Source organism: Heloderma suspectum, chromosome 1 (assembly GCF_057233095.1).
Source record: "Heloderma suspectum isolate Gila_16-S chromosome 1, 16-S_ref, whole genome shotgun sequence".
Taxonomy (NCBI): Eukaryota; Metazoa; Chordata; class Lepidosauria; order Squamata; family Helodermatidae; genus Heloderma; species Heloderma suspectum.
The window spans coordinates 328,003,995-328,014,671 of record NC_139458.1 but is presented as its reverse complement, the minus strand read 5'-3'; positions in this window follow the sequence as shown (position 1 = coordinate 328,014,671).

Below are 10,677 nucleotides of genomic sequence, written 5' to 3'. Positions count from 1 at the left end.
CACTGAGGAAAGAAGGGAAGCGAAAAGCAAGGGAGAAGGGGGAAGATATATCCAACTGAATGCAGAGTTCCAGAGAATAGCAAGGAGAGACAAGAAGTCCTTCTTAAATGAACAATGCAAAGAAATCGAGGAAAACAATAGAATGGGAAAGACTAGAGATCTTTTCAAGAAAATCGGAGATATCAAGGGAACGTTTTGTGCAAAGACGGGCATGATAAAGGACAAAGAAGGCAGGGACCTAACAGAAGCAGATGAGATTAAGAAGAGGTGGAAAGAATACACAGAAGAACTATACAGGAAAGATCTTAATGTCCCTGATAGCCATGATAGTGCGGTCACTGAACTTGAGCCAGACATCCTCGAGAGTGAAGTCAAGTGGGCCTTAGGAAGCATTAGTAACAACAAAGCTAGCGGAGATGACAGTATTCCAGCTGAGCTATTTAAGATCCTAAAAGATGATGCTGTTAAAGTGCTGCACTCAATATGCCAACAAATTTGGAACACTCAACAGTGGCCACAAGACTGGAAAAGGTCAGTTTACATTCCAATTCCAAAGAAGGGCAATGCCAAAGAGTGTTCAAACTACCATACAATTGCGCTCATTTCACATGCCAGCAAGGTGATGCTCAAAATCCTACAAGCTAGGCTTCAGCAGTATGTGAACTGAGAACTACCGGAAGTACAAGCTGTGTTCCGAAGAGGCAGAGGAACTAGAGATCAAATCGCCAACATTCGCTGCATCATGGAGAAAGCAAGAGAATTCCAGAAAAACGTCTATTTCTGCTTCATTGACTATGCTAAAGCCTTTGATTGTGTGGATCACAACAAACTGTGGCAAATTCTTCAAGTGATGGGAGTACCAGACCACCTTACCTGTCTCCTGAGAAACCTGTACGAGGGTCAAGAAGCAACAGTAAGAACCAGACATGGAACAACCGGTTGGTTCAAAATTGGGAAAGGAGTATGACAAGGCTGTATATTGTTGCCCTGCTTATTTTATTTATATGCAGAGTACATCATGAGAAATGCCAGGTTGGATGAATCACAGGTCGGAATTAAGATTGCCAGGAGAATTCTCAACAACCTCAGATACCACCCTAATGGCAGAAAGCAAAGAGGATCTAAAGAGCCTCTTGTTGAGGGTGAAAGTGGAGAGTGCCAAAGCTGGTTTGAAACTCAACATTAAAAAAACTCAGATCATGGCATTTGGCCCCATCACTTCCTGGCATATAGATGGGGAAGAAATGGAAGCATTTTATTTTCTTGGGCTCCAGGATCACCACAGACGATGACTATAGCCATGAAATTAAAAGACGCTTGCTCCTTGGGAGGAAAGCTATGGCAAACCTAGACAGCATAGTAAGAAGCAGAGACATCACCTTGCCGACAAAGGTTCGTATAATCAAAGCTATGGCTTTCCCAGTAGCAACGTATGGCTGTGAGAGCTGGACTGTAAGGAAGGCTGAGTGCCGAAGAATCGATGCTTTCGAACTGTGGTGCTGGAGAAGACTCTTACGAGTCCCCTGGACTGCAAGGAGGTCAAATCAGTCCATCCTAAAGGAAATCAACCCTGAGTGCTCATTGGAAGGACAGATACTGAAGCTCAAATATTTTGGCCACCTAATTTGAAGAGAAAACTCACTGGAAAAGACCCTGATGCTGGGAAAGATTGAAGGCTAATGGAGAAGGGGACGGCAGAGGATGAGATGGCTAGATAGCATCACCAATGCAATGAATATGAATTTGAGCACACTCCAGGAGAGAGCGGAGGACAGGAAGGCCTGGTGTGCTATGGTTCATGGGGTCACAAAGAGTCGGACATGACTTAACGACTGAACAACAACAACAAGGTAAGAATCCTGTTGTGTTTTTTTCTAAACAAAATAAATTTGTAACATATCACCCTGAAACAATAAAGCTAGTTTTTATATTATATAAGCTTGGTAGTGCTTGTGTTATATTATGCACTATGATATAGTGACTGAGGGGATTTCTACACCAGCCTAAAATCCTGCATTTAAAATGGGGCTTTCCGCTTTCATTTTAAATGCAGGATCACAACTGATTCCCTTTACACGCACTTCCTTCTCTGTAGATGGCCGTTCCCATAGCGTTATGTTTCCGTGAAGAGGCCTTACACACACTCCAAGTTCAGCGATGCTTGCTCCTGGGTTTCTGCCTCTTTCGCTCCCCTTGCACATTACTGGTGCATAGGGACTGACACGCAGACAGCCCCCCCACCAATCTCCCCAGGCCCCACCTCCCTCTTCCATACTTTTGGCCAGTCCCTGCCACTCAGCACCTCTGCCGCTCCTCTGCTTTTCCGTCACCTTCACTGCCGTTCTGGCGCACCCCCCGTTGCCGCTCTGCCACTCTGTTTTGAACAAGCAGGCTGAAAATGGCAAGGAGCCAAAATGGCTCAGGCGCGGGAAGGCTGAACGCCCATCACACCTTCGTCACCGCCTTCGACATCATAACCACGCCCCCAACAACCACACTCAGCACTTCATTCACTCTAGGGGAGAACTACACAAGGAGGACATGGTGCTCCAGTTGCGCATATCTGGAAAAATACCCAATTTTTTTCCATTTGAGGAAAACACGAGATAGGTGGGAGGAAATAGTGGAATAATGACTGGACAACGCCGCCGCCAGGTAATGGACCCGCACAATTCAGTGAGTGAGCAACCATGAATGCACAATAAACTTGAGGTGTAGAGATCCCCTATATCAAAAGCAGATAGCAACTGTACATAAAATCATTTATTTCTACTGGCTAATGAATCAAATAAAGGAGAGCTTCAAATAAAAGTTGTTCAAACTACCTAAAGAGTGGATTCAGACAACAGTTCTTTTTTCAGTTACCAAATTGCCATTACCATGACTGTATAGAAATAGGTTGCCTGACAAAAATGTGTAATAATCTCAGCAGACAGTCTGTGAAACCAGATTGTTGACAGTTAGCAACAGTAGGTTCCATGGTGCAATAGTGTCCTTTAAACAATCCAGTTTCATCACACACAAAAACATTAATAGGGCCTAGGGCAATACTGAATTGACAAGAGCAATTCTTCATTTGTTTCCTCCTCCTTGAAATCAGCTCTTTTGTTTCAGCTATATTTTGGTGGCGAGACAAAATTATTTTGTGTGTGGGGGGAACCAGAGTGGCAACCATTTTGGTTTTCCCCCCCCAGAAAGCCCTATTCGGGGGGGTGTTTTTAAATTTTAGGAAATTCAAAATGTTTGCCATCATAAAAAAAATTGCTGCCCCCTTTGCCTGCACAGATTGTTCTTCTAGCACAGGGGTGGGAAGACAGCTTATGGCCCAGCAGATTTTTGGCCTACAATTCCCATCAGCCCTAGCCAAAACAGCCAGTACTGAAGGATTATGGGAGTTGTAGGCCAAAATATCGGGAAGGCCACAAATTTCCCAGTTGCACAGGCCATTTCATGAAACTAATACTGCTCAAATTACTGGGTTGATTTTATGAATTTTTGGTTCAAATCATGTGCCTAGCCAGGTCCAATTCAGCCCAAGGTAAGCACCTTTAAGTTCCACTGATTTAAATGGGAGTATGCTTAACTCTTCCATTGAAATCAATAGGAATTCAAAGTGCTTAACCTGAGGATTGTGCCCATAGTTTGATTCCACCCTCAAACTCCTATAATATACTTAGACATAACTTACTCTTTTCTGTTACAATTTGCAGCTGGGACAACTACAAACCATGACCTTTAGATGAAGCTGGTTATAACTAAGAGACACACAGGTTTCTCTATAATCAGTGTACATTAAGCACTTGAGCAGAAAGCTAACATTTTGTTCTGTTGCAACTATGTTTTGCAACTGTCAACATAAAGATATTGACTAACTTTGACAATTCTTTGCCCAAACCATGCACCTCAAAATGAACTACAGCTCATGTGAAAATACCAACACACCTAGAAGTAAATGCCAAGTTTATACGCCAGCATTTGGAACATTATTTCATGCTTTCAAGACCTAGACAGGCATAAATCTTAGCAGTAGGGATTAAGCTCCAAACTGTGTAGTCAGCATCCGCAACTAGATCTGAAAATAAATAAATAGGGAACTGTGAGTTTATTCCAAAATAATGTCATATTGGGTTTCGTTTTGCTTTTTAGGATCAGGGCATTGTTGCAAGCAGGGTAGATATGGTTAAACTGTACTATTATTTACAGGGTTTACATTGGGGTGGTTTTAATAACCAAGTTAAACACAATCATCTAAGTTCTCTGATATACTCTACTTTTGAAGTTATATTTTAATAAATGGTCAATAGACATTTTTAGTTTTTATGTGTTCTATATGAACTTGAAAAGGCTTGCACAAGACAGGCAAGAGTGGGAAACTGTTGTAAGCCAATCAACAGAATGAACCAAGAAAGAAGGTATTTCCCACATGTTGCCAACAATAATTTTCCATTATTTAGATTTTTTAAAACTGGAACAATCTCAATTAAGCTATAGTATATTCAGAAACTCTGATCACTATCGATCTCAGTACCTCAAGCTATTTTTTGTTCTGATCTAAGCAATAAACCCTACAATCGACACATCCAGCAATAGACATGCCTAAATGCCATTAAAAAAAACCAGAATGAGATCGCATAATGACTAATGTACGTTATATTGATTTCAGTGGGACTAACATTTGAGGACTGAACCCAGGGACATTGTTACCTTTTACATGATCAGTTATCTTGATTGTGTAAACATTATCCTTACTACAGCATACCCAAGACACACCCACAATGAGATGGCATCATACATACTGCAGGGCCTTTTCACACATTATACAGACACAAACCCAGATTTGCCTCAGGATGTATACTCGACAAGGACCTGTGGCTGATTATGTTTCCCAGTTGAATGAATCTGAATGGTACATATATTCCATTCACACTTTACATTGTGAATGTACATTCAAAACATACTCAATATACCCCTGAAAATGTCATGTCTGAAGTAACCAAAAGGAGATTTATGCTATCTTAAAGTTAGAGCTGGATATATAGAAAGCCCAAATAGCTAGATTTCCAATTTAATGCTAGAATCAGTAATTTGGATGAATTAAAACTCTTTTCTTAAATTGCCATTAGATCTTCTACGAATTAGTTTTCAGTACAACATATTTCCAGTTATCTCCATATCCGTGAATTAAAGTGTAATAGAACTCATATCTCAGGATCAAGGAATTTTAGCCTTTTAGTTATTTTGCTCTGACAGAAATGCTACCCAATCATGAAATAAATGTAAACCTTTACACGGCTATTAATTCCCCCCCCCCAACCCTACTATTGTGTGCACCCCACTTCTGGGAACAGAGATAATTTCCAGGGACATAGTACTTACCTGGGTTTGGTTTCCTTCGCAAGGAAATCACTGGAAGCTTATTGGCATTTTGTAATTTTTGTGTTTATTTACAAATATACAGGTTGAACACAGGTGGAGGTACACACCTTAAATGCTCCAACAGATAGCCAAAATCCACTGCTTCCATACCAGATCTCTAGGAAGACAGACAGACAGCCCCCTAAGATGTTTACAAAGCTCAAATTCAGATCTGTATCTGTGACTTTCCCATCCATCCCAAACTACAGTCTCTCCTCACGCAGAGACAGCATACAGACAGCATGGGTAAAGACATGCCTTCTTTCCAACATATCTCCCACCTTCCAGAACAAGTCTAATCCTTGGAATGGTGGGCTGATTATCTGTAATTTCTGCTAAAAAAGAAAAAGGCATTAATTGCCAGGGCATTAAGGTAGTTTCCAATAGTCCTACCAGTTTCATTAACCCTCTCCTGTCCAACCCCCCGAGCTTACAACACTACTTTTGAAGCAATGGTCAAGGCATGTATCACTGGGGTTGTACATATGAGAAAACCCTTGTGATCACAGTGGATCCAAGGGTCGGTTTTCAGAGCTGCAGGAGAAAAGTCAACTCCTTTCTTTGGAAACAGCCCAAAAGGAGGAGATGCTGAACAGAGAAATGTAAGAGCATCAGCTTTTAACATTAAATGCAGGTACCATAATAGAGCAGGAATGGCTAGATAATGTCATCTCAAAATGCACTTCCCATGGCATTATAAATTAGATGGTTTCAATCATGGCCCATATTGTCCTTCATTATTAATGAAGGAGATCCAGAAAAAAGCCACTAGTAAAAGGCAGATTTCTCTTGCTTCCATGTGTTTGAAATGGAACCGGTACTAGGTACTAGAGGTATGTTTTTAAACATTTCACCCTCCAGTTTATAAAACAGGGTCACTGTACGGAAGCATGTGGTTTGCTTGTACGAGATGTTGCGAAGAACATGGATATGTATATAAGCTGTCTAAGAGTGCAGTCTTATACATATTTATCAGGAATTAAGCCCCACTGTGTCCAATGTCGTTTGAATAGGATTGAAACCTCAAACCCATTAGCACTTTAGTTGCTCAGGTTGAACATGATGATGCAACATGATGAGACCAAAGTGCACCAGAGACAGTTTTGTCCCCCGAAACAAAGGTACTTCCCTATTCAAGATTTAATTACAGGAATGACAAATTGCAGGCACTCAACTTGGCTCTGTTGGTCTACATCAGGATATAAGATTTGTCACAAGCGTAAGGAATCCGCTCCTTCAGAGTTGGTTTTTGTTTGATGCATTTTGGTCAATTTCCCCAATCTGTACCACCTGGAAGTGGACGCCAACCTAGAAGCACTTTGTGTTTGGAACATTTAAGGACTTGTGATGCATTCTATGGAACAGGGAAAATGCATCTGATAAAATGCACACATTTGAAAAGTGTGCAAAGATTTCATACATTTAAAGAACACATGCACACTTTAGTCATACAAAAATATGTACACTTTGAACTGCACAGAATAGACTTTGAATTGAATAGACACAGAATTGTACTTTACAGATCCACCCTTCCATAGTCTCAAGGGTACTGAGTGGTGGTGGTGAGCTGCATATGCACAGTGTAAATTAGAGTTGTTGTTGTTGTTCAGTCGTTCAGTCGTATCCGGCTCTTCGTGACCCCATGGACCATAGCACGCCAGGCCTTCCTGTCCTGCGCTCTCTCCTGGAGCGTAGCACTATCATATTTGTTAGATATGATATTAGAGTAGCACTATCATATTGTTGTGAGTTTGGCTGTCTTGATTACCGACAGTGTGTCTATCATTATGGTTTAAGCAAAAAGTGCCTCCTGACTGTTGGGTTTATATAGTATTGCTGCCTCTTATTAGAAAGGCAATTTAGCAATTTACCAGTCCAACAACCACACAAAATGCACACTTTAGTTACGAAAGAAAACAACTTTACTCACATATTCTTGCACATAATATGCAAACACAGCTTAGGGTTTCAAAAGAAGTTTGTCCAGTCCATTTCTTTGTGTTCAGGCAGGAAAGAGAGCAAGCATGTTCCCCCAGCAATGGAGGAGGGTGGGCGGGAGAGGAGCAGGAAGGCGGAAACAGGAAACCACTGTAGGCTATAGAATTTCTAAGGCTAGTTATGCCCTATGCCTATGCATTAACTAGCTAACTGCCCCCTTCCTATAACTTACAGATGAGGTTGCAATATTCCCAACACTGATGGGAGTCAGGAAATTAACAAAGGAATGCTCATATTATTTGATCATTGAGGTCTCTCTTTAGTTTTTGGAATGCAATAGCCACCAGAGTTTGGGAGGAAATAAGAAGGCATCAGAGACATAGTTTGGGGCCAGCTGGTAGCTTGAATTTGAAGCCTGTTGAGTGGTGTGAGTTGGCTGAATTACTGTAAAGTGGCACCATGCGATACAGGGGTTCTTTCTGGAAACCTGACATAGGATTAGCTAATTTACTGCTAATTAGCAGATGTGAGCCTACTTTAAGAGTATTTATTTGCTTCATAGAATAGTAGGGTTGGAAGGGGCTCACAAGACCATCGAGTCCAACCCCCTGCTCAATGCAGGAATCCAAGTCAAAGCATTCCTGACAGATGGCTGTCTAGCCTCATCTTGAATGTCTCCAGTGTGGGAGAGCCCACTACCTCCCTAGGGAATTGGTTCCATTGTCATATTGCTCTAACAGTCAGGAAGTTTTTCCTGACGTTCAGCCAGAATCTGGCTTCCTGTAACCTGAGTCCATTATTCCGTTTCCTGCACTCTGGGTTCCTGTAGGTTCTGCTTTTATATTTGTAAATAAAATAAGCATCACTAAGATACCATGAGTCCCATATCCCCTATCAACCAAAGAAATGAAATCCTTAGTATTGTCCCTGAAATTTCTCCTCATCCCATAATGTAGTGGATCCCATAATGTAGTGGAGAACTTCAACTTGACTTGCTACATCTACCATAAAGACTCATGAGCCAACAAGAGGGGTCCTCTACTTTACTAAAACATGACTTTAATAATCAAGGTAATTTTCCTTCATTACTTATTTTTCCATTAGATTTGTTTCTTTACTTATTTTTACTTTGCAATGTCATTGCATTTTATTGGGAACGTTTGTATACGCATGGAATATAGACAGCTGCCTGCTCTCTCATGCCACAATTATCAGCTGGTTACTGACTACCCAAAATGGCAGAATGGGCAGCCACCAAATATCCTTATTGATTAATTTTAAAAATACAACTCTTTCATTTCAGAATCTCATGCCCATAGAACTGCAGTGGCAGATCAAGTTAAACAGTTTACATTTTTAAAAGGGTTATATGGATTATGTAGATAGAACCCTGTCTTAGCTAAAACTGATGGCAAATTTTATTACAGATAAATCCAGAGGGGTTCGGTCCACCACTTTTGTTGGCTTCCTTAAACATAAAGTGGTTACCTGTGTGACAAAGCAAATTAGCATATGATTTAGTGTTAGGATTATTAGCATAATACTCATCATGAATGGGTTTTCAACCCTTTACCAGCTTTCTAAGGTTAGAAAGTTGCTGTTCCTATGTACCTTGAAGGAATTTCAGTTGGGCTTCAGGCCTGAGCATGGGACAGAAACAGCCTTGGTCACTTTGGTGGATGATATGAGGAGGGCTTTGGATAGGGGTGAATGCTTCTTCCTTGCTCTCCTCAACCTCTCAGTGGCTTTTGATACCGTTGACCATGGTATCCTCTTGAACCGCCTGGAGAGGTTGGGCATTGGAGACATCTTATTACAGTGGTTCTGGTTCTGGTCCTTCCTCTCTGGCAGGTACCAGAGGGTGGCACTGGGAGAGGAGGTGTCGGACCCATGGCCACTCACATGTGGGGTGCCACAGGGTTCCATCCTCTCCCCGATGCTATTTAACATCTATGTGAAGCAGCTGGGGGCTATCAGGAGGTTTGGGGTGTGGTGTCATCAGTATGTGGATGACACACAGCTCTACCTCTCATTCAAATCTTCAACAGAGTTGGCTGCGGAATCCCTGTCTAAATGTCTGAGGACAGTGAGTGGCTGGATCGGAATAAGCTGAACCCTGACAAGACTGAGGTACTTTCGGTGGGAGACAAGAGGAGGTTGGGAGTTGGGGGATGTTGACCTGGTGTTGAATGGGGTATGGCTACCCTTGAGAGACCAGGTCCGTAGCCTGGGGGTCATTTTAGACTCCCAGCTGTCTATGGAGGCTCAGGTGTCAGCCGTGAGCTGGATAGTGTTGTACCAACTCCATCTGATACGGTGGCTGCGCCCCTACCTTCCTGACCATCTGCTCCCATAGGTAGTACATGCCCTGGTCTCCTCTCGTTTAGACTACTGTAATGTGCTCTATGTGGGGTTACCCTTGAAGACAGTTCAGAAGCCGCAGCTGGTGTTGAACGCAGTGGCTTGCCTGATTAAAGGCAGCTGCCAGCGAGATCACATCACTCCAGTACTGAAGGAGCTGCACTGGTTACCAGTTGTTTTCCGGGCCAAATTCAAGGTGTTGGGTTTGACCTTTAAAACCCTATACGGTTCCGGCCCAGCCTATCTCAAGGAGCACCTCCAGCAACACCAGACAGGCCGCTTAACAAGATCAGCCTTGGATGGCCTTCTCTCTGTCCCATCAGCCAGGACAGCTAGGCTGGTGAGGATAAGGGAGAGGCCCTTCTCTGTGGTGGCTCCCACTCTGTGGAACTCCCTCCCTAGGGAACTCCGTCATGCCCCCTCTTTAATGAGCTTCCGCCACACACTGAAAACTTGGTTATTCAGGCAGGCATTTGGGGTGAGTTAGGGTATTTTTAAATAATGTTTTAATGTATAAATTTACTGTTTTAAATTGTACCATTGTACATTGCCCAGAGTGGCTGGGTGATTAAGAAATTTAATAAATAAATAAATAAATTTGGATTATAAGGGAACAATATAATGAGAGCCAGTATGGTGTTGGACCACTCACTAAGTCTCAGTCTGACCTACCTCACAGGGTTATTGCGAACATAAAATGGAGAGGAGGAGGACCGTGTAATCCACCTTGCAGGGAAAAAGTGCAATAATACTAACAAACAACATTACAAAATTAGTGGTAGGCTTCATTTTTATGTTTAGCCACCTTGTGAAAGCCCAAATGGTGGGATATGCAGATACGAAAATAGCTAATGAATAAATATATAGATGTGCTGTAGCAGGATATATGTGCCACAGGGCAGCTCAAGCGGTAGTCAAGGCTAAGCGCCGCCTTCGCCATCAAATATTTCCTCACTTTCTGTG